Below are 23,259 nucleotides of genomic sequence, written 5' to 3' on the forward strand. Positions count from 1 at the left end.
CTTCCTCTAATTGGTCTGAAATTCTGAATCATCTAGAAAAGTGCTTTCACACTGCACACAAAGCGATCATGGGTCAGTAGATCTGGACCAAGAACAACTCTGTAGTTGGACCAACCTTTGGTTGTTTGGGCTGGACTGTGGTTTGCGGCGCCTTTAACCTCTGTTACTTTGGTCCAGGCCTTTGTACATTTCAGGTTGGGTCCAAACCAAACAAAAAAGGTAAATAAAATAATTAAAAGCTTAAATGCAATTTAATTAGGGTTATTGCACCACTCCAATAGTCAAATTTAATACTTTTAAGACCTCTAAATATAATGTAAGACCCAAAAATGTAGTCATAATTTCTTTGGTAGAAAATAACTTACTGTGTTCAAAATCAAAACTTAACATTTCCCATTTGCATTCATTTTTTTCAATTTTGTTCCATTGTGATGCAAAGTTAGTTAGCTTTCCGGTAATCTTAATTCTCTCCTCGCTAACGTTAGCTAGCTCTCCGCTAACCTTAGACCTCTCCCCGGTAAATTTAGATAGCACGCCGCTAATGTTAGCTAGCTCTCCACTAACCTTAGTTCTCTCCCCCGTAACGTAGCTAGCTGACTCACCGCTAAATTTAGCATGTGCTTTCCCACTGGCATTAATTGCACCAACTGAAAATTTTAATTTAAGACATTTTTTTAAGGACTTTTTAAGGATTTTTTTAAGGAACCGTGGGAACCCTGTTAATGAAGAAAGCTCAACTCAAACAGCAGGTATGACTTAAAAAGAGGATAAAAAGTTATGTAGCTAACAGCAACAGAAGTAGTCATGTCTGGAAACCCACATGCTAGCTGATCATAATAACAGTCATAAAATTCATACAATTCATAATATGACTACTAGCAAGCTACCTTTAGAACATGCAACTATTTTTGAGAAGAAATGGAGCCACTCAGACTTCTAATACACTTGACAGAATGATAAGTGTACTACAGATTAGCAGCAGAGTATGATTAAGTGTATTGAGACTGAAAAAACATCCTTTTCTCTAAAGTACTTCTGGCTGGCAACTGTACTGGGGACAGATGGTGCTCCAGGGGAGATGCCAGTCTAGGCTAGGCCAGGGTAGGTCAGTGAAGGGTCAGTCGGTCACCAGCGAAAGACCAGGGGGAACAAACTATGTTGGCAAAAGCAACAGCAGCCATGGCTGGCATTCTGTTGTTAAATATTTAGTATCTGTAACTCCTTTTCCTTTACATCTAGGAATGTATTGTACGGGGAAATGCACAGATCAAACATTATGATTGCCTCATTGTTTCCACACACATTATCCATCTTTCCAGCTTCACTGAGCATATTGGAAATGTGTAGTTCTATAATTACAGACTGAAGTACTGTATCTGTTCAGAGCTTCCTTCTCTGGATTTACATCTACAATGTAGACCTGCTAGGCAGGAGTGTTTAACAGAGTGGATAGTGATAGAACAGTGTTTAAAAACTCCAGCAGCACTGCTGTATCAGATCCACTCATACCAGCACAACCAAATGACTTTTCTATCTCTAGTTACAATTGCTTCCTCATTACTGGCTTAATCAATAAAGCATTAAACATGGGTAGCTTGTAACTGGTTATTGTAGCTTCCAACTTGCAGGTTAAAAAAGGGGGTGGGGGGGCTTTCTAAGAAACAAGTCATTGGTGATGGACATAAATTGAGATGTAGTAAAGCTGTATTGAAACAGATCTTTTTACTGCACTCTCTACTGTAGCATTTACACATGTACACAGCACTTTCAGACTTCAGCAATTCATGATAACTAGAAAAAGACAAACACACAACTCTATACCCATTAAAAGTAGACTTTTTTTTTTCTTTAGTGAAATTACAAATCAAGCCAGAGAGCACCGAGTAATGTTTTCTACATCTTTAAATGGTTCTTGGAAAATGAAGAAAACTGGTACAGAAAGAGTCATGGCTGGCTGACCCACATGGCAACAGCGCCTTTAGCTCAGCTTGAAACTGGACAAAGCCTCAGTTTCAGCAGTGAAGAGAAGAATTCAAGGTCTGACATGTGAAAAATTGCAGAAATAAAAAGAAAAAACAGCTTGTCTACATCATCCAGCACTCCTACTGGACTACTAAACAACAGAGGTGTACTATTTAAGCTTTGGACCAAAAGAGTATTTTTATACCTTCATCTACCACCTCTTAACCATCTTCAGACCCACAATCTCCTACCCTGAATTTCAGATTACCTTTATGTGTTTCTTTAACGATACTGAAATTCCCTCCAGGGTTACAGAGCTAAGCTCCCTGGCTGTTCTGTCAGACTGTCCTGTAGCTCTATCGCACCGAATTTATCGCAGCCAGGAAAGCTGCTTCAAGCCTGAGTCAGCCTTTTTATTAGCGGAATTTCCATTCTTCCAGCAGAATCTGGTTAATTTTAGTGTGACTAGCTATTTAGGCTTACACACCGACCTTTAAGTCTGCACATTATGAGCAGGGCCTGATAAGTAAGTTTCTTTAATTAGTTTTCGCCATGCTGGCTTATAACCAAAGCCAAGAAAACATTTCTTGCGTCGTTTCTTTAAAAATAGAGAATAGCGGGAATCATCATGTGTGCATGTGTGTGTGTGTGTGTGGGGACAGGGGTGGGTGAAATCAGCAAGGCAGAAATGGTACAAACAAAGGAAATCCAATGATTAAAGCACTGGCTTGAGCTGTTAAAGGGCAGGATCTTAAGTCCTACTCTAGCCAGTGGGTTAATAAAGCTCTCCTTGCCACACATTAATTATAATCACCTTTAATTATCGGCTGCTCCGAAGCCGACTGCTGACCACAACCTAAACACAAACACCTTAATGGAAGAGATGTAGCTAATCAAAGAGCATGGAGGCAAATGAGGCTAGCCGTCACACGGAAACGCCATGCAATTAGCACACACCACGTAACCTCCCACCAAGCACACACACACACACACACACACACACACACACACACACAATGAGTATCACACCATGCAGGAGAGACAGACGCACATAAAATGAACTATTAGTGGGGGATGGAGCAGGCAGAAGGGTAGTAGTGATTACAGCTCTGCCGTGCAAGAGATCGAGAACGTGTGTGTGTGTGTGTGTGTGTATAAGAGAGAGAGACAGTAATGAATGGAGGCAAGGGAGAAGCTGAGGCCTTGGGACTGACCTGCAGTCAGGGACCGTCTGTACTGTCCGCAGGGTGCTCAACCCCATTGCTGAGCATTCCCACACACACACTTATATGTTCACAATACAGACCATCAGACACAGTGGCGATCTTCCAGAAACACACATTATTATAACTGAAATGTGCATTTTCATCTACAACCAGTGACAAAGAATTTACAATATGCATCGCAGGAACAGACAATTCCATGTTCTGTTACTATGAAATCTCATACAGTTCCGTGTTAGAACACCAGAGAACAGAATTCTAATAGTGCAGACCAGAGAACCAGTGGGCGTAAGCAAAGGAACATGGAAATGTCAATTATTTCAGACTGAAGCCAATCACACAACTGCTTTTAGATTTTTTTTAAGCCCATCAGCAACCAGAGTTAGCTGTCCATAATTTTTAGTTGCAGCCTCCTAAAAGCTTGTCGCAAATTTCAGGAAAAAAAAAGTTGTAAATCCAGAATCGTGAATCGAATTGTGAGCAGATTGCACTGCTACACCCCTATAACTGATGCCACCAAATATTGAGTGAATTTAAACTGAATAAGATATTTTAAACATGTGCTTTTAAGTTATATATGATCAGATCTCAGCAGATGGCTTCCCTCATCAAAATGATGCAGAGCTGAGCTTGCAATTTAACAGATTTCTCTATCTTATTTTTGGAACAGGTCAAGAGACAAGATGCACAGGCAATAAAACAAACACAGACAGACATACGTACATATGGCTGTTTGGTCTGAACACACGTATGGCTGTATCGTTACACCCACGTTTGATGCATGCAGTTGTACAGAGAACATAAGACATTTTAGGGTAAATGCAGTAGTTTCACAATTACCATGTCGCCCAAAACCATATGCATATAAATCTTCATAAAAACACAAAACAAAATGAACCACCAACTGCTAAAATAAAAATACTCTGTTCTGAAGAATCAATGCAGCATTGCAATATTTTTACATACCAATATGTTCTTACACCCTTAACTGCAGGCAAACACATAAATGCAACTCTCAAAAGATAACATTTGTCCACACACAAAAAAAAAACACAATCACCAAGAATTTAGACTGAGTTCAACCGATTAACCCAAACAGCCCATTAGAAGTGTTACACAAAACAAGTACAGTAAAAAGCAATTCAAATACATCGGCTCCAACACTCTCCTAGGTGTTGTGCATTTATCTGCATCCCAAAGACACAAATCAGCTACCATCGCTCACCTCAGCACACCAGCCAAAAGCAGCTGCAGCCAAAATGATACTGAATACTCCCAACATTAGCCAAATATGAGAGGCAGAGGGAGGGGAAGAGAGGCTAAAAGGGAAATTGTCTTTTAGAAAAACAAGCAAATCCCTGTTTTTCATACACATTCTTCCGTCTCTTCTTTAGAAACTCAGCTTCACTTTGTCATTTTTGGACACAAGCAGGGAAATCTGAGCGCGGTCTTGCCATCAGTCACGCAGCTTAAATGGCCCACACTGCAAATTAAACCCCAGAGTGGAAATGTCCTCAGCTCATCTTTAAATGTGTTGAACAAATGGGTGGGCACAGTTTACTTTTTAGCACTGTGTAACCAATCATACTGGTGAAAAAAAACAACAAAAAAAACAGTAATATTTCTATAACTGGTCAACCCAGTGACTGTTCTGTATCTCTCAGCTTGTCCAAAAATGCATGTGCACCAAAACGCAGAGAGAATAAGGTGGTATAAACAGTAGGGGTGTGACGAGACACTAATACCACGAGACGAGACGAGACACGATATTGGGTTCACGATAACGAGACGAGACGAGATGAGATTTAAAAATAAAATTTTAAAGAATTGTTTTTTTTTTTTGTTTTTTTTTACAAAATCATAAACCGCAAACTTAACAGACTGGTTTCTCTCATATATTAATTCTATAAGGAATAGAAATAAGAATAAAAAATATAAATACAACTTTTCTAGGTCTTATATAGAACAAACAATAAGTGCAATCCACAACCAGTCATATTAAGACTATGGTTTGTGTTTTTTCTGTTAAATCTCTTGTAATTTAACTATTCATAACCATAACCAGTCATATTAAGACTATGCTTGAAGTGCAAACAGAGACAGAACATGTTTTTAAATACAGTACAGAGCTAAGGGATTAGTACAGTTGCCTATGAAACAGTCACGTGTAGGATTTACTTACAGTATTTACATATGGTTTGTGTCTTGTTGGTCACTCTGTTACCGTTTATTGTTTCCACTGGAGCCAAAATGCAGCCAGACATACAACTTAAAACTAGCAGAAGCATCTTCTATATCAGGGGTGTTTAATTATATGAAATAATTAAGTGCTATATCCTGTAAGGTTGTTTGAACTGAATGATGTAAAAATATAGAAGAAGAAGAAGAAGAAGAAGAAATGCCTCTCTGGACAGATTTTGTTTACATTTATCCCGTCTCTCAGTCGCGCTCGGCGTGACTAGTTTCCGCCCGTTCTCCTTATAAAAGGCGGTTTTTCACGGCCGCATTACCGCGACCCTGACAACACAGGTTGGATCCCGCGTGAGGAGCGGTGTGTTTGCACTTATTTTTTTCCTTACTGCATCTGCACATATCTGATTGACTGAGCGTTTGGTGATCTTACCCCACACGTGATTGGTCTGTGAGTTTACTGCGCCGCACAATTAAATCCTTCTCAGTAGTTTATCGGTTTGGGTCCGCATTGGACAACGTTTAGGTCCGGACCGCGGTCCGCCCATTTTCCTCATGTGCTGAGAGCTGCTCTCACACTCGCTGCTACTGGGTTGCCAGATCCCTCTTAAAAAGTCCACATTAAACTGTTTTTTTTTCTCTCTCGCGAGACAGGTTTAAGCTTGACGAGAAATATCGTTAATCTCGCGAGATCTCGTGGCACGATATCTCGTCACACCCCTAATAAACAGCTCTGAAAAGGGTAAGAAATGTTGTACGCAATATACTTTCTTTTTTAAGCAAAGCTTCTTCTATGTTTTGCTTGAATTATTGGTTACATTAACTCATTCCATCCATATCCATGAGATTTTTGAAAATGTACACAAGAATATGCACAACATTAAACAACACCCACAACCAGCCAAAACTCAAATTCTGGCATATCTAGATTGTATCCAGATTGATTTGTGAACAAAAACAACATGAAACCTCTGAACTTTGCCAATCAGATTCACAAAAGATTTTGGGGCGGTCCAAACTGTGATTACAATCAGATTTGTACAGATGCTTCTCAGTCTGGATGTCCAAATCAGACTTTGTGTCTTTTGCTTCACTCATAACCCAACAAACCACCACCTAATCAAATCCAAATGACTGATGTGCAGGAGACGATGAAGAGCTTTGAAGATTAGTTACTGACACAAACCTCATTACCACAGTAACCAATAACAGTGCAGATAAGTTTTACTGTCCAGACATGCAAATCCTATCTGATCACTTGCAAATAAGTGTGAACAGTCTGATTGAGAAACAGATCCAATTTACCTGGAGTCTGAACACAGTCCATTTTGCGCACCAATTAAATCCCCTTAAACAAGCCCTCTGAAAAAATATCAACTCAATTGTTGAAAAAACGTTTACGCAATTTGCTCAAATGACACAAAAGCGCCATCACAAATCCACATCCTCATACCGCAGAGTTAAAAACCATGCTTCTTCCTCCTACCACTGCTGCTCCATCCTTTCATGTAAATACATCATATTTACACCCTTGCCAGGTATGACGACTGCATTTAAGATGTGTGTTGTCATGGTAACCCTACCTTGAATGACCCTGAGGTCTCTCAGAATCTCCGGCTCCTCCTCATCTGAAGAGATAGATCCCGTAGATCCAGTCCGTGTGTGTTTGTGTCCACGTGTGCTTGTTTAGGTGGGCACCTTTTCTTGTCCTGACGATTATACCAGTGTTCAGTGTGTGTGTTTTGTGGAATAAGAGTCCTGGGGTTGTTTCAGAGCAGTGGAGACTACAGTTTTTCTCTCAGGAGACGATCAGAAAATCCATGCGCAAACCTGAGGAGACAGAAATAACAACACAAGGTCAATCTTTGCACCAGATTTGGTGGTGGGCACAACTGTAACAAAATAAATGACAAAAAAATAAAAAGATTTTGTGGTATACATTATGGTTGTGTAATACTATTTTTTTTTAGTTCTTACATAGCTAACCAGTATTATTCTTACATAAGCCAAAACAGGAACTAAGAAGATTTTAGAATATGTAAATTATTGTTCCTTTTACATTTATTTTTAACAGAAAACAAAACAAATCAATCGACCTTTATTTTGACAAAAACAGGGACTGAAGAGAAAAAAATAAAAACTAAATAATCTTATGCAAAAACAGAAAAAAGTTCCATATATTTAATGGGGAAAAGTTCTAAATATGCAAATCACCATCACATAAACGTTTTTTTTTGTTCATTTTTTTACAGGTTTCTTGCAGATTTCTTGCAGATTCCCTCTAGCAGGTTCTATATGTAAGGGTGTAAAAAAAACTGGATTAACCAAAATATTTCAATTAACCTCCAAGAACTACTGCACTACAGGACTTGTTTAAAGGTTTCAATAGATGATGCAGACTATTGATAAGGGTGGGCAATATGGTAGTAAAATAACGTCACAAGATGTCAGGGTACTTTTGCACTAACTAAAATCTTAGCAATACAACAAAATACTAAACAATACTTGGATAAAGTGAATTACATTATTTTACTTTGTTGTAAATGTTGATGTTTCAACAGTAATTTACCAAGATTCTATTTTTTTTACTGAATAATAATACTACATAAGAAAAATCCACTGCAATCCTAGTGCAATATATTTATGCAAGCATGGAAACTGCAAACAAACAATTTACAAGTTTAGCCACAGTAAAAACACTATGCCCAATAGTGTGGGCATTCTCTATTCCTCATCAATGTCAAAGGGTCATGACACAAACTCAAATGAGACGTCAACAGAGTAGTAGTCTATCCAACCTTATCAAAAGGCACCAAGCACCACAAAGACCACTGTATCCAAACATGTACAGCCCACCGACCCACCGGACTGGTGTACTATGTGCTGCGGCCAAGCGAGCTCCACGAGGCAGAACGTATGCCAGTATGAAGTGGAGAAAACCCTCGGGAACTCTCTTTGTCGAACATGGTTAATGTATTCCACCGCATGCTAATTTTCAAAACCAAAAGCTATGGTAGCAATTACATGACTCACTTTGTGGATAGGTGCAGTGGGTATTCCATGCAGTAACACAAACACCCCAGCAGAAAAAAAAGACACTTCTTTGGCTTTGAGCATGAACATCTTATGTTGTGTACCAAGGAGCAACTGGCAGGAAGATCCTGAGGCAAAATCGACTTACTTCCTAGTGTAAATCTGTTAGCACTAACAGGAAAAACACATGCCAATGCATCACCAATACCAACCTGAGGCCAGATTTACAAAAGCTTTCCAGATGATCTTTAACAAACTCTATGAAGTGCTGAACTAATGCAATCCTCCAAAAAAAAACAGTGGTTCTTAAATATACTGTTAAATATTTTTTAAGATTTTGTTAAGACACATGCAATATAAAACATTTTACTTTTCCTATAAAAGTGCTTCACAAACAATCTGTGCCATCTCCAGTCTCAACAATTATTTAAATCAGGTATTAATTATGTTATTCACCTATTTAACCTCATTATTTCTAAGGCAGAACTTCTAAACCTGTACAGTCTATGTCAAGTGTGAAGAGATCTAATAAATTAAACACTTTTAAAGAACATTAAATATTCTTACATTTTTACAGTAGGATCGTGTAACTAAAATACACTTTTGTGAATTTGGCATTAAAATTTTAGTTGTTTGATTTACTAAACAGAATATAGAATGTTTTCAAATATCTTGCCATAAAATATTTTATGGACTGTAAATGAAAGACTTCTATTATCTTCCACTGAAAGAGAGGGCTGTTTTGAAAGTCTTTGCATGACAACAGTATTCAGTATATATGGCTTATTAGGTCTTAAGCTGCCTAGAACTAAGTAAATAAGTAAGTGAGGTTTGGTTTAAAAATAAGAACCGCTTGTAAGAATGGTACTTAGGCAAATCAAAAAAGACTGTTGGACTGCAGAACACTTGGTGGAGAACTGTTCTACTGTGCAGCATCACCTGCAAACATACGACCTTCATGGAAGTCTCATCAGAAAAAAAAAAATTCCTGCACTCTCACCCTAAAATCCAGTTTCATAAGTTCTCAAAAGGAACATCTAAACAAGCCTGCAGCCAGTGGCAAAGAAACAATTTCAATAGTAGGAAAAAAAAAATAATTAAATATTAAATTCTATAACCAAACATCACATCTATAAAAAAAAAAAAAAGATGAAAAGGTTTCAAGAAGGATTTAGCAGTATCATTTTCCCAAACACACCTTACAATCCAAAATGGAGTAGCTACCTCATGTTTTTTCCATCGCCTTCACAGTCTACCAAGCTTACAATCATCAAGGATCTCTCTCTGGATAGACCTCAAATGAGCAATGCATGTATGACAACCCAAAAAATACCACAGAACTAAAAGCCTTTTGCAAAGAGAAATGGCCAAATTTCCCCTAAATTAGATACAAAAACAGAATTTAAAAGCTGTGACACTCTCCAAAGAGTAAAAGTAAATAAACATTTGCTTTGTCCTTTTGCCTTTTTTGTAAACACATAAAAAAACATTCTAGAAGTTCAAAATGATCCGAGGTTTACTGACCAGGACAAAGCTTTGTTGTGCCATCACAGTGTGTACTTTCATGAAGAAAGCTTCTAGGCAGTAATCATGCTTTTGGGGAATTCCCCATTCACGCCTTATAAAATTACTAATATTTCATTCATAGTGAACAAAAGTAGCCTTTTCATGCATGCCTTCACTACTCAGGTTAACTGAGGTAGGCATAACTAAATTAGGACTAAAGGTCAGGCTTTTTGTTCATCTTACTAAATAGGTGATGATAGGCCAAAGAAAACGTTAAAGCAGAGGCCCAAGCTCAGTAAGGCACAGATGTCTAGGTCTCCTTTTGTGCTATAAGCTTAGACACTATTATCCTTAAGATATAAGTTTAGAAATTAAACCAGAAATAATTCTGAAGGCTGCAGTACACATGCATGTAATCTGCACAGAACAGAGAAAGCTGTGCCAATCTTCTGCTAGAAGTGAAAAACATGAGAAGACAGGGAAACACCTATTAGTATAAATTTTATTGTCTGAAGCTAAAAAACAACCCAAATGCACTGTCAAACACATGTTCAAAGACATCTTCAACCCCAGGTGCAAGATACAAGACCAAAGGAACACCAATAATCTAAAAACATCCTAAAAAATGGCCTACTGTCACTGCTAAAGGAGTTCTACCTTCACAACTACAAAATTTAGAGCCTAAGAAGGACCTTTCCAAACCATCAGGAAGTGCATCTCCTAAGCAAAAGACTAGGAGAGTGAAGATCCCTTCCCATTCCCAAGTCATATGAAGCCTACTGCCACAACTTCCGTGCAACACCTCTGGACTACTGAATGATAACTGTCATGATGTAAAAGTCCCCCAACTACACAAGGCTGTGGTATCTCCAGGAATCAAGTTGTACCAGCCAATAGCTTCTGAGAGTTCAGCTCTCTAATACTGCACATGCTGATCGAAAGATACTACTAATATTACTTGTGAACTCAGAACTACAAGAATATTACATTCAAGTGGCTGGTGTGGAAGTATTGTTTTTTTTTTTTTTAAAAAGCAGAACCTTTTCTCCATTTATTTTTTTTATTTTTTTTTTACTATGCTCCGACTACAAACCTCTTGGATGTGATGTTGTAAGGGAAAACAAGCTAAATATCGCGCACAAATGATCGTTAACAGCAGCATGACTGATTTTGACATGTTAAAAGGTCACTTGGGAACTCCTCAAAACAATTTAAATATTTCTCAGTAGAAAGTTCAACTCGATGGGGCATTCCATCACTTCAGAAGGGATTGATTACATAAATAGAAGCAGATTGGTTGGAAGTAAAGGCTACAAAAAAGTATTCAGTACCATTTTTTGTATCTACATATTGCTTACTGACGCATATAATAAAATTATTGCTGCAATTTATACTAAACATACCTGTTATTTTGCATATTTTAACTTGTTTCAACACAGTTAACTGGACTGGCGATCCCTGCACTGCACATAATGCACTGTATTTTTTTTTTTGAGATACACAATAATATTGGAATTATATTAGTTTCAGCCCAAAAAAGAACCAAGGGACACAGGCCTCACTGGCCTCTCTACTACAATGGGCCACCACTGGCTGTACTACTTTAATATGAACAGATTTTAGATAACTTAATGTAGTTTCTTTAGTTTTAAAGTTATGCTGGAATGTCTAGTCTCTCTGTAAGTTATAAATGTATATATCAGTATTGGCATCGGCCTAAAATTTCCATATTGGTGCATATCTAGTATTTTTTGTTATGAATTGGACATTATAAACCGAGGAGCATTTTACACTAGCAGTTAGCAAAAACATCAGTGCAGTAATACACCAGTATTACACCAGTTGTTTCAGTAGCTATCTAACCTATGTGTCCAATTTCAGAATGACAGAGAGGAAAACATTTAAATTTGACCCAATGTTGTTACAAATCTAGCTTTAAATAGCACACAAATCATTCTACGTATGAGTGTTTCAGCCTGAAAACCTACTTTCAGGTGCTTATAGTGAAGCTCAAAGTAAGGAACAGGACTTTTTAAATCTTGCTGACAGGTTTAAGAGAAACAGAAAACTGACCAACTGCAAGATTCATTATAAAAAGCAAAATTATTTATGATTAACTGGATGAGGTAGATGTATCTAAAGTATCTATCACACTTTTTTTTTTTTTTTACATCTGCTGCTACCAATGCAAGATCTTTATAAATGTGTATCCTGAAAATGTCTTTAAATACAGTGATATAACATTTGTACCATAGCATCCACCTCTACATGTGTAACAAAATTTACCTAGCTAGTGTGTTCTGCAGCAGCATTAACAAATAGGTCTGTAGTTAGCTAACTAACATAGTTAGCTAGTTAAGTTAGTTATCTCAAAACACAAAAAAATTCAAAAATGTCTTTGAAAAACAACAATTAAGATAAATCTAGAGTGGCCTCACACAAACTTCCATGTAAAGCTACCCTAGCTAGCTTCATGTAGAATAAACAAAAACTATAGGAACAATAATGAAGCAATTCTTAATAATAAGTTAATTAAACAGAAAAACTGTTTAAAAAAAACAAACAAAAAAACGTAACTAACAGGGCTATCTACTAAGCTAGCTGGGTATTGTTTCGTTTAGGGGCTTGCTGCTCATCTTTCTTGGGGGTCTTCTATTCACACCGTGGCTGTGGAGACCTGAGGGGTGCTGAGGGGAAAACGTGGAAAAAGAAAAAAAGATGGCGAGGTGGAAACGGTGGAGAATAGTTTAACTAAAAGTTAACATAGCTAAAAACATATAAACTAATCTTAATATCTAGCTATTGTTGTATTTAAATATATCTGAAGTAAAAGAGAGGAAAACAAAACAAAGGTGGCTTAACATAGGTTAGGTAGTTAACAACACTGAACAGTTAGCTAGCTAGCTAGTTAACGCTAAACGCTGTTGCTAGGTAACTAGCCAGCGTAACTAGCTATATATTTTAAGTTTAAAATTGTAAGTTTTATCCATTACTTTCTGTCTATAAGCCATTGGAGTTAGCGTTAACTAGCTAGCTTAATCTGTAAAATAGAAGAGGAAAACAAAGGTAGCTTAACATGGATTAACCAGCTAACGCTAACTAGCTAGCTAACAGTTAACATTGCACAGCTAGTTAGGTTAGCTAGTTAACGCTAAAACGCCGTTGCTAGGTAACGTTAACGTTAACTAGCTAGCTATACTTAAGCTTTAAACAGATTTGTCTGTGTTTAATTTATATTCTGTGTTTAAGTTCTGGAGTTAGCCAAATCTCTCTAAATTAGAAGAGGAAAACAAAGGTGGCTTAACCCAGGCTAACTAGCTAACGCTAACCATCTAGTTAACATTGTACAGTTAGCTAGTTTGTTAGCTATTTGGCTAACCTAGCTAGTTGACGCTAAAACTGCAGTTAGCGTTAACTTGCTAGCTAGCTAACGTAGCTAAGTTAGCTAATAAATCTCAGTGCTGGAGACTTGTAAATACAGCTAGCGTTAGCTAAAATGGATAGCTAAAAGTTCCAACTATGATTAGCTATATAGAAAGCTAGCTCGCTTAGCTAAAAGTTTCAGGAATGGTTAGTTAACAAGCAGAGTTCGGCTGGAGCAAAGCCAAACGTGTCTACTGCCGGGCAGGCAAGCAAGAAAGCAGGCAGGCGAGCAAACGACTGAGTGAGTGAGTGAGTGAGCATTGAGGAAAGGTAGCTAGCTAGCTTACCTAGCTAACGAACTAGTTAAAATAATGGAAGGAAATGCGTAAGGATGAAAACAAAACGAGTCTTACCGTTTAAATAGTGAACACGTTTCATATAAAAGTATTCCCATTCCGAAAAAAAAGTTGGTAGCCCAAGATAACTTAATTAAAGTAAGTGCTCCATGAATTCCATTCTCCGTAGCCAGCCAAAGAAAAAGCCCGTCCAAGTAGTTGGTTAAGTGATTCACAGCTTGATTATATTTCGCACAATAATCCTCGAGGTGAGAAACTTATCTTATTTATTTCCTCCAAACAAAGACGAAGAAAAACACACACAAAAGCGGGACCAGTTCATAGCTTCTCCCCAACAAAGAAAGGCACCGTTTAAGTCCGTTTATAAGCAGTGCGGCTCAATCTCAGCTCCTGACTAGCTCGAAAACGAAGCAACGGGCTCCTCCATGGCTGCTCCAAGACGTCCCAACTTGTGCAGCCCTTTTTTCCTCCCCCCTTCTCTTTCTCTCTCCCCCTCTCCTCTCTCTCGTTCTCTTTCTCTCAAAGAAGTTGTTCCTGTTTCGCCAAAGGTTGGGGGAGGGGTGCTTTACAGCTATACAGACAGAGAGCGCACGAAAATCGTAGAGACACACACACACTAACACACTCTTCTTTACAGAGAGAAAGAGCAGACAAGCAGACAGGCGGTTTGTTTGTTTGTGAATGGCTGGGATCCGTCCCTTAAAAATAACAACACTACAAAAATAATTCTAGCTGGCTAAAGCATTTTATATATTTTCGCTTCTGCCATGCATTCCAGAGCCACAGATAGGTGATATCAGCCCGGGAAAGATCATGTTGTGTTATAAATAGCAGCAGATCGAGTAATATTGCAGCAGGCTTGCAGCAACTCGGCACCAACAAAGCGTGATTTAGCAGCAGCGGCACAGATAGCCAGAGCTTCATTTCAGAGCAGATAGAGAGAAAGAGAGAGAGAGAGACACTTGTGGGCTGTACCATTCATTGTTAGTCAACATGAACGCAGGAGGAGCCAGCATATCTTTGTGTTTTTGGGAGAAGAGGAGGAGAAGAATAGCTATATTATATTTTTACGCAATTTGCAACGAAAAAAAGGCAAACGTCCAAGAAGAAAAAAAAACCCTGAAGTATTTCCTCCGTCCTGCACGTTTCTGGCTTTGTTTTGTGTGGGGGAGTGTGTGTGTGTGTGTGTTCATGCTGGTGGGCTCAGTAAGCTCAGTGTTTAGCTAATGGTGTGTGTGTGCGTCTCTCTGCCTGTGTGTCTATAGTGCGTCTAAACACTCAAAACAACACTGAGGAGAACAGATTATGATATTCACGCCGATGGAAACGTGCCAAGTTAAATAATTAATTGTTAAATAAATACATACAAACAAACAAACAAATAAAGAGAGCACTTACAGTTCACGCAAGCAAACAGAACATAATAATAATAATAATATTACTAATAATACATGAATAAGCTTAGTGTTTTTATATATTAACAGTGATAGCACTGTTCATGCTTTCCCCCCATCGTCTGAAATTAATGGTTTAGTCCAAGTTGTAACTAAGTAGCTGGCGATTCTAGGTCAGTGCTGAAAATATGTTAACTGGCTAAATCTGTTCCAGATGGTTTACTGTACTGTTGGTTATTTAACTTTATACATAATAATAAATTAGTAAATTACTGCTTTATACATTATGTAATTGATATTTATGATTAATATTTATGAAAGTAATTTATATACTATTATTTTATCAACTGTTAATAAGAATAAATCACTATAATGTTTTAAGTGATTTATTTTTACCTACAGTTAAAACCAATAGTACCTCTTGAACAGATTTAGACAGATATCGAGCTAGGTTAACTAGCTAGAATATTCTGTATTGACCTGGAATTGCTGTTATGTGGATATACCCAGTCTTCTGCAAAAGTTTGGGCACCCCTAGTAAAATTAAATCTGTTGTTGAATTTCAAAGCGGAGAAGTAATAGCACATTAAATGTTATTTATATGTTTTTCCACATCTGTTAAATTCAGAAAACACATCATATTAGGGATATAAAGTATCTAAGCTATCATATATTAAAGTGTTTTACACACATATACTATATAGCAAAGATTTTATAACAAAAAAAATGATCAAAGATTTTTCTTTTTCTTTTTTTTGTAAAAAATAACAAAAAGCAGCTTTTTCCACTTTTTAACAGGTTTTGGCAGAAGCCATTATCAGTGCTAATGGAAGCATTAGCCAATCCGACACAGTAGGAATTTCCAAATCAATGTAAGCCTATTTTAATAGATCAGGAATTGGCTATTTTAAACCTGAGCCAATTCTAATCCTTTGTATTTGCTGCTGTACAGCCTGCAGCAGTGACATGCAAACAACACACTTCAAAAACAGTCATTTTATGGATCAAGACTAAACTAAATCAGTCTATTATTGTCATGTTATTTAAACAGTGTACCAAACGAGCGAATTTACTTCAGTAACAATTAGCCGCATATCCTATTTAAACTGTCTATGTCTGTACAAAAAAGGCCAAATTAGGATTTGATGATACTCAATGTTAAGCTATTTGTCTGTGTAATATCTTTAAAATACAAGCAAGATGAAGAAATTCCTGCATTTGGTAATATTCCACTAGAGTAAGCATTAAGAAATACTGTATTAGGTCATGTTATACACAAACAGTGACATTCGTTCCTTCATTCATACCCTGAAATAGGCTTTAGGTAGGTAATCAGGTAATTAGGTAATTGATTTACCATAATGATCTAATAAATATGCACACAAACAAATCTAATGAGTAGGGCTACATGTACACACACACACAGAAAGAGAAGGAGAGAGAGAGAGAGAAAAGAGAGTAAGAGGATGGATCCACAGCAAGTGGTAGTGTAAGTGTAAAGAAAATCATTTTCCACCCCTCCGTTTGAGCCTCTATTTGAGTCACATAATCCTAACATCGTCCTGCTCCTCAGAGATGATTTTATATATATATAAAAATAAACCACTTCAAAAGGCAAAACAAATGGCTGTTTAAAAAAAAGCAATAGGATTTCATAAATACAAGCCAAGCGAGCAAAGAAATGCACAACAGGGGCAAGGTGTTTACTTATTTAAACAACAAGATATTGCTGTTTATTCCAAGCCAGGAATAGCGCACACAAAAAAAAGATGGAAAAGGGAATACATTCCTTTTAATTTTGCTGACAGCAAGACGAACTGAGGGGTCTGAGTGTGTGTGTGTGTTTCTGATTATGTGTAATCGTAAATGAGTGTGTATGTGCAGAGAAGTGAAAATGTGTTGTTGTGCAGCATATTAAATGTGCAGAATGTGGTGGGGGGGTTGTACTCGGGGGATTAACTGCATTTGTTTGCAATCTAATCCAGAACATGAACCCTTACTACCACTACATCCACCCTAGAGAGTGAGCGACAGTGAAAAAGAGCTAAAAACAACTACAACCTCAGCTTCCCTCTCTCTCCTTCCATCCGAGGGTATACTCTATTCCCAGAGACGTTTCCCAGCAATTGCTCTAGCCACTTTTACCCGATTTGCTGGTTCTTGCGCCAGGTCCCCCAGAAAACGTCGGAAAAGGAAATAGACCATCTATCCCCCCTCCTCCCTTCTTCCTCCAGGACTAATACTCACAAACAATGCTCCCCTGTCGACAGGAATGAAAACGTCTGCTGTTGCCAGTCCAGGAGAATCCTTCACACTAGAACAGTAAAGGGATTGTTTCCACGAAGACCGAAATACATATATGGAAGTGTGTATATTCGAGAATATTGGAGAATGCTGCTTCTTGAAAACCAACATTTTACCTTTTATTTAAAATGTACCATTCATGTCTGAGTCCATAAACTCATACACAGAATTGACCATAGGACTCAGTATTGGCAGATACTCAATATTAAAGAACTTCACTTTTGTTTGACCCTTGCTCAATAAATTACTATCTATCTAAGATAGCTAAGTGTATGGGTTGTTTAGGCCCACACATGATCAGATAGTCTGGTCTTCGGCCTGGTGAATCTGTAGTGATACAGCTAACAAAAGACATTGGAAAGGACCATCAAGTCTGAAATGGAAGCAGTTAAGCACTACTTAAGGTTTGTCATGAATAGGTCATGTCTGGGTCTCAATCTTGACTCGGTCTCACTCTTATTTAAAGTCTGTTTAGAGTCAATTTCAACTAACCCTGTAGTTGGGCTTTGTTCAAATTTCATAAGTTGCTAATACTACCTAATTTTGGAGTATGAAGCTAAGTTTGTTCAGATAATGATGCAGAACGGGTTAGTGTGTTAATACTTTTTGTACTAACCCGCCAAACCCATAATTTTAAGATTATGCTGTGTTCCTTTGGAGCTTGTATATCGGATGTGAGTAATTTCAACTGGAAGACAAGTTGGAGTTCCTACACATAGAGTCATTAGAGCTTAACCAACTTCAAGTTCAGAATCCAAATACCTCAACAGTAAATGCAGCAGCATTATACATTTTTCTAGCACTTTTATTTCATTAAAGCAGTTGTACACACAGTACTGTCCAACTCCTATCTGTAAACATGTTTTTATTAAGTTGGATGTACAAAATTCTGCATAATGTCTTATTATTAACTAAGAACACTAACAATGCTAATCTGCGACACTGCTCACAATAATAATCTGGTACAACCAAAAACAATTGGCTACATATTTCAAACATCCCACCTCTCCCACAGCTTGCAGGATTCTCTTGCATATTGGTAGCTTTTGTCTGGTGCCAGATATCATATACAATATCCACAAAATCAGGATATTGTGTATTAGACATGCTTGCACACAAAAAAGCAAGGGTTTACCTCTTGGTTGGTCTTTCTTTGTGCTTAGTGGACCTGTTACTGGGCTCTGAAGACCAAATTTACACTCGACCTTATCTGCTACAGTACTATCATCTTCACTGTCGACTTCAAAGATAAATAGAATGCCACATTAGCATATTTAGAATGTACTATATAGTATTCATGTATAGTATGCAATTGGGACACAGCCTTGGGCTTTTCTTGTTCTTAACAACAGTGGTCAATGAAAATTAACTAAGGGAAAATGTGGGATCACTGGGACTACAGGGCATCAGGGCACTTCAGGACAAATATTCTTAAATTCCATGTTTTCCATGTTTCACAACCCTAAAACTGTGAGTGGTGACACACAAAAGCACAAGTGAGAAAAGGCAAGACTGGATTCACTACCAGAGAGACCGCTTTTATTCTCACTGCTCCTGGCTGGCCAGCGCTTGGGTCCTAAAGCTTGCAGCAGCAAATGAGGCATTAGGCCTGGGGTCAGAAGCCTGCAGGTGCAATAATGGATAAGTATGTCTAAAGGAAGTAATTTTGTCTCATTTTGTAGGTTCTGCTTCCAACAGTAATATAATTGGACACATTATATGAGAAACTATTGAACTGATCTCAGACTACCTCTGGGCCTATCTGGAGCAAATATACAGACAGTGCATAGAGTATTACCAGTAGAAACTGTGCTATAGATACTGCCTTATAGAAGTTTGGAGATAATTATTTTTACAATGTTTTTTAAATACACAAGCCAGTTTGCATTTTACAGTCAATGCTAATTAGATTTTTAAGCAAAACATTACCACATTTGTGGTACCACATGTGATAGCTGTTTGTACATGTATGTGTAAGTTGTGAGGTCAACCCTGTTAATGGCAAGGCGCTGTGAATTATCAAAGTCTGACTGAGGCAGTTTAAATAGTTTTTTCTTGTCCAAATTGTTGTTTAAAGCTGTCAAATCATTATTTAGTGCAATCTACCTGTGAAACTATCATGATTGTAATAGAATAGTTATTAAAGTAGCTCAAACCTTCTGTGTTGATGGCACAGGAATGAATTATGACAATAACAGTGCATTAGTTGTCTCTATCCATCTATTAAAATGTATGAACATAAATCATGTATATAAGGTTTAGCCACCCTCAATTGATTTAACTCCCAATAATGTTGTGTTACCTCCCTCTTCTCGTACCTCCCCCTCTCCACTCCTCTTTTAAGTGCTGAGCTGCTCTCCATGTCTCCGTACCGGGGTCAGATATCAATTACCAGCTTGTCGTCTGAATGAAATGCGCTGATGAATTGAAAAGACATCAATTAGCTTGTCATCAGCAAGCCTCCTAATAACAATCAATTTAAACAGACCTCCATCATTTATTTATTCAGCACACCGAGGCTATGAATAAAAGAACAAAACAAAAACAACAACAGCAACAACAAATAACTGGAATCAATATGAATTACGGTTTAATTGCTGTTTACAAATTTAAATCATACATTCACTTAACCTGAGTGTGTGAATAGCGGTTGGCTGGCAATTGAACATATTAAATATTAATTTGAAGCGTGCATCTGTTGAGGGGGGTTTTAGCTTTTAGCTCACTGCTTTATTTCAGTAACTCTCCCAGTTCGGAAAGGCTTTCTAAACAGCGTTTGGGCTCTTGGCTAAAGTTTCGGCAGAGAGGGGACTGGCCGGGTTTTTTTTGGCCGCAGTTGTATCCGCCTCGACAGGACACGAGATCTTTCGGACTCGGCACAAACGTCGCAGCAAAACAAACTCCCTCTGCTGGGACTGCACGCTTCCTTTTAATTAATTTTCTACAATTTTGGCAGCACGCATAGCTCAGTTGTTCCCTCAGTCTATTCTCTCCCACTGTCTCTTTCTGATTCTCCCACTCTCTCGCTCGCTTGCTCTCCTTCTCCGCTCTGCTGGATACTCTGTCAGTGTAATAGAAAACATTTCTCTAGTCCTTCAGTACACACATACACCAGTTTAATGAATATTCAGCAAACTTTGCAAAAGCAGGAATCGTACATTACCGAGGCGCTGCATAGTGGAAGTCATCGTTTGGCGAAATAGTTGAGTTAATTTTCTTCCAATGCCAAATAAGCAAAAGTAATTTCTAGATGGCTGCAAGCACTGGGGTCATATATGTGGCATCCTGTTCTTATGTTAATAGGTAACAATATGTCGTACAGTTTCAGATCTAATACAGACTACAATCTGCAAAATGTAAATTAGTCAGGTTTCTATTCAACTGTGAACAAAAACGTTCTTTTCCTTGAAGACAAGCTTTCTTTGAAGACACAGATACTATCCCACGGCCAGCTGCATCTCCAAACCTATCCCTGATTGAGAACATGTAGGATGCTACTGGATGCCCTATCAACTCTCCACCTCTACCACAAAATCTGCAGGAAATGCTTCATAATATTAACGCTGCATAGGATGGATTATTTCAGGACACCATTAGGAACCTTTACAACTTCATCTATTGTTCCAGGTAACCTTTATCTTCCTTTTGATTGGCATTGCAACCAGCCACTTCCATCTAGATGCAATTATTTTGCAAGTATTTCTTTGTCAATGAGTGTATGCAATATTTGTCCATATAATATTGTATATATTACACACATAAGACATACTCAGTACTATCAATCAAAGAGTGTCTCTTGTCTCTAGTATATATATCATCATTGAAATGGAACATCCATGAAAAAGCTGCCTGTGTTCCCACTAGTGCAGTAATTCAATAGTCAATGTGTGAATGGACTTGCAGCAGATATCCCAGACATATTGTAGCATTCCAACGCCTCCTCAGCGGTCTTTCACCAACCACTGATCCCTGTTCCTACGCCATGAGATGTTATCTTACCAACACCCTCCCTCCCTCTGAGGCAGGAATGGACATCCCAGTTCTTCAGCAGTGGGTTAGGACCAGACCACCCTGATGTTGTTGATAGGGGGGTTTGCAGATGTCATGCATTGAGCTGGGGGATTGCCTGGCTATGCTGGTGAATCCTTGGCACAAAGTCCACCTGCATACTACCCTTATACCACATTAAAGATGCAGGTGTACCTTCTGTCATCTGTCTTTTACAGACAATGACACAAAAGGGCCAGTTTTCCAGACACACAAGCTCAGTCAATGACCTGAAATACTGAAGATTATCTACTGAACATCTTTATATATATTTAGGGTATATATAGAACGTAGATAAAAGTGTTGGGACACCTGCTCATTCATTATTTCACCAGAAAAGACCAGTGAAACCAATGTCATAACACTTTCTTGACCAAGTTTGACACACGATGTGTTATGCTTTAAATCGTGACTTGTGCAAGCACATTTGTTCTAACTTTAAATATGAAAATAAATATGTCTGTTCCAAACGTAGTGACCATTACTGCACACTCCACATACTTCTATGCATCCTTTACATTGGCACGTACATGAAGTAGCCCAACTGTGCCTCCTATAACGTAGGGAATATAGTACAAATACACTATACTGCCAAAAGTATCTGCTCACCCATCAAAATAATTGAACTCAGGTTCTAACAATTTGCATGTACACATTTGTTTTTAAAACCAAGCATGTAAGCATCCAGACTGCTTCTACAAACATTAGTGAAAGAATGGGTCGCTCTCAGGAGCTCAGTGAATTCCAGTGTGGCACCGGGATAGGATGCTAAGTCCAAAAATATTCCATAGTTAACTGTCAACCAATGAGGGTACCATTCCAGCAACTGTAAAGTAAACTGACATTAAATGCATTTTTTGGTTGTAGATTTTGATGATACACCTTGCCCTCAAGAGTGTTCGGGACATCCATCAAACTATGATGATTTCAAGTAATCTCAAACAGACATGTTTTTTTGGTCTTTAGCATGGTATGACAGAGTTACGAAAAAGTAGGGCTAAATTTTGTCTATATAAGCTAGCTAAAATATCTCCAGGTCACTTTTTTACAAATGAAAAAAAAAGAATGAAGAATGTCTTGGCTGGAGTAAAATAAACATTTTCGCTATCATGAACTATCACTTACATTCTCAAGGAAGGTACCCTTGGAGCAATTTTGGAACTGTAGCCAAGACAAAAGCACAGCTCATGCCAATACTGACTCTCTTAGGAAGTTGACTTAGGGTTGTGTGGCCATCTATCCACTCTATATATGAACTTGACCCTCATCCCCAACTGGTCCTATTCATCTGATGCACAACATGCACAATCCAGGCAACGTTCCAGGATCTGTAGCAACCTCAGGTGCAACACATTAACTAGTGGATTAAGCAAGATTTTTTGAATAGAAAAGGTGTGTCCCTGCTTAAAAACATTTTAGGGGTCAAATATGGCCTCTCTTGTGGGGGTTCTGTAAGTAACCACTAAGGAATCTAGTTCTACTTTCTCCCACAAAGAAACACAACCGAGGGACTCGCTTTGCTCAGCAGTGTAATTACAGCTGAAGGCCAAGACTATTGGAAGCTCGTGGCTTCTCATATTAAATGCAGTTTGAGACTGTAAGTTGTGTGATGATTCAGGCATGCAGTTTGCACAATACTAAATTGGTGAGGTATTACCTTCTATTGCTTGTTAGCTGCAGCGAACAAGACTGGGCTAAATACTTCAGTTAAGTTATTGTGAAATCTTCACAGCCATCAGTGTAGTTTTAGAAATGATTTAATTATGACTAGGGTATACTAGTGCATCTCAAAGTTACTTTATTTCAGTAATTTAGTTCAAAATTACCAACACCAGCCGATGACATGTCTCTCCAAACCATCACTGATCATCAATAAATTTT

At 38.0% G+C, this 23,259-nt stretch overlaps 1 protein-coding gene across 6 annotated transcripts in view; it reads right to left on the bottom strand.

Moving 5' to 3' along the window:
- Positions 1–23,259, bottom strand: part of bcl9 (BCL9 transcription coactivator) — a 162,150-nt gene that overhangs the window by 52,962 nt on the left and 85,929 nt on the right. For 4 of the 6 annotated variants that reach the window (XM_049470168.1, XM_007251350.4, XM_049470166.1 and 1 more), the window contains one exon: positions 6,959–7,205. The gene's annotated coding sequence lies outside the window, so the exon portion shown is untranslated. Of the gene's footprint in view, positions 1–6,958; positions 7,206–12,495; positions 12,671–13,690; positions 14,539–23,259 lie in introns of those variants that run through there. The other 2 variants (XM_007251349.4, XM_022674727.2) reach the window with 2 other exon arrangements.

The sequence above is a fragment of the Astyanax mexicanus genome, chromosome 21, assembly GCF_023375975.1.
Source record: "Astyanax mexicanus isolate ESR-SI-001 chromosome 21, AstMex3_surface, whole genome shotgun sequence".
NCBI classification, from domain to species: domain Eukaryota; kingdom Metazoa; phylum Chordata; class Actinopteri; order Characiformes; family Acestrorhamphidae; genus Astyanax; species Astyanax mexicanus.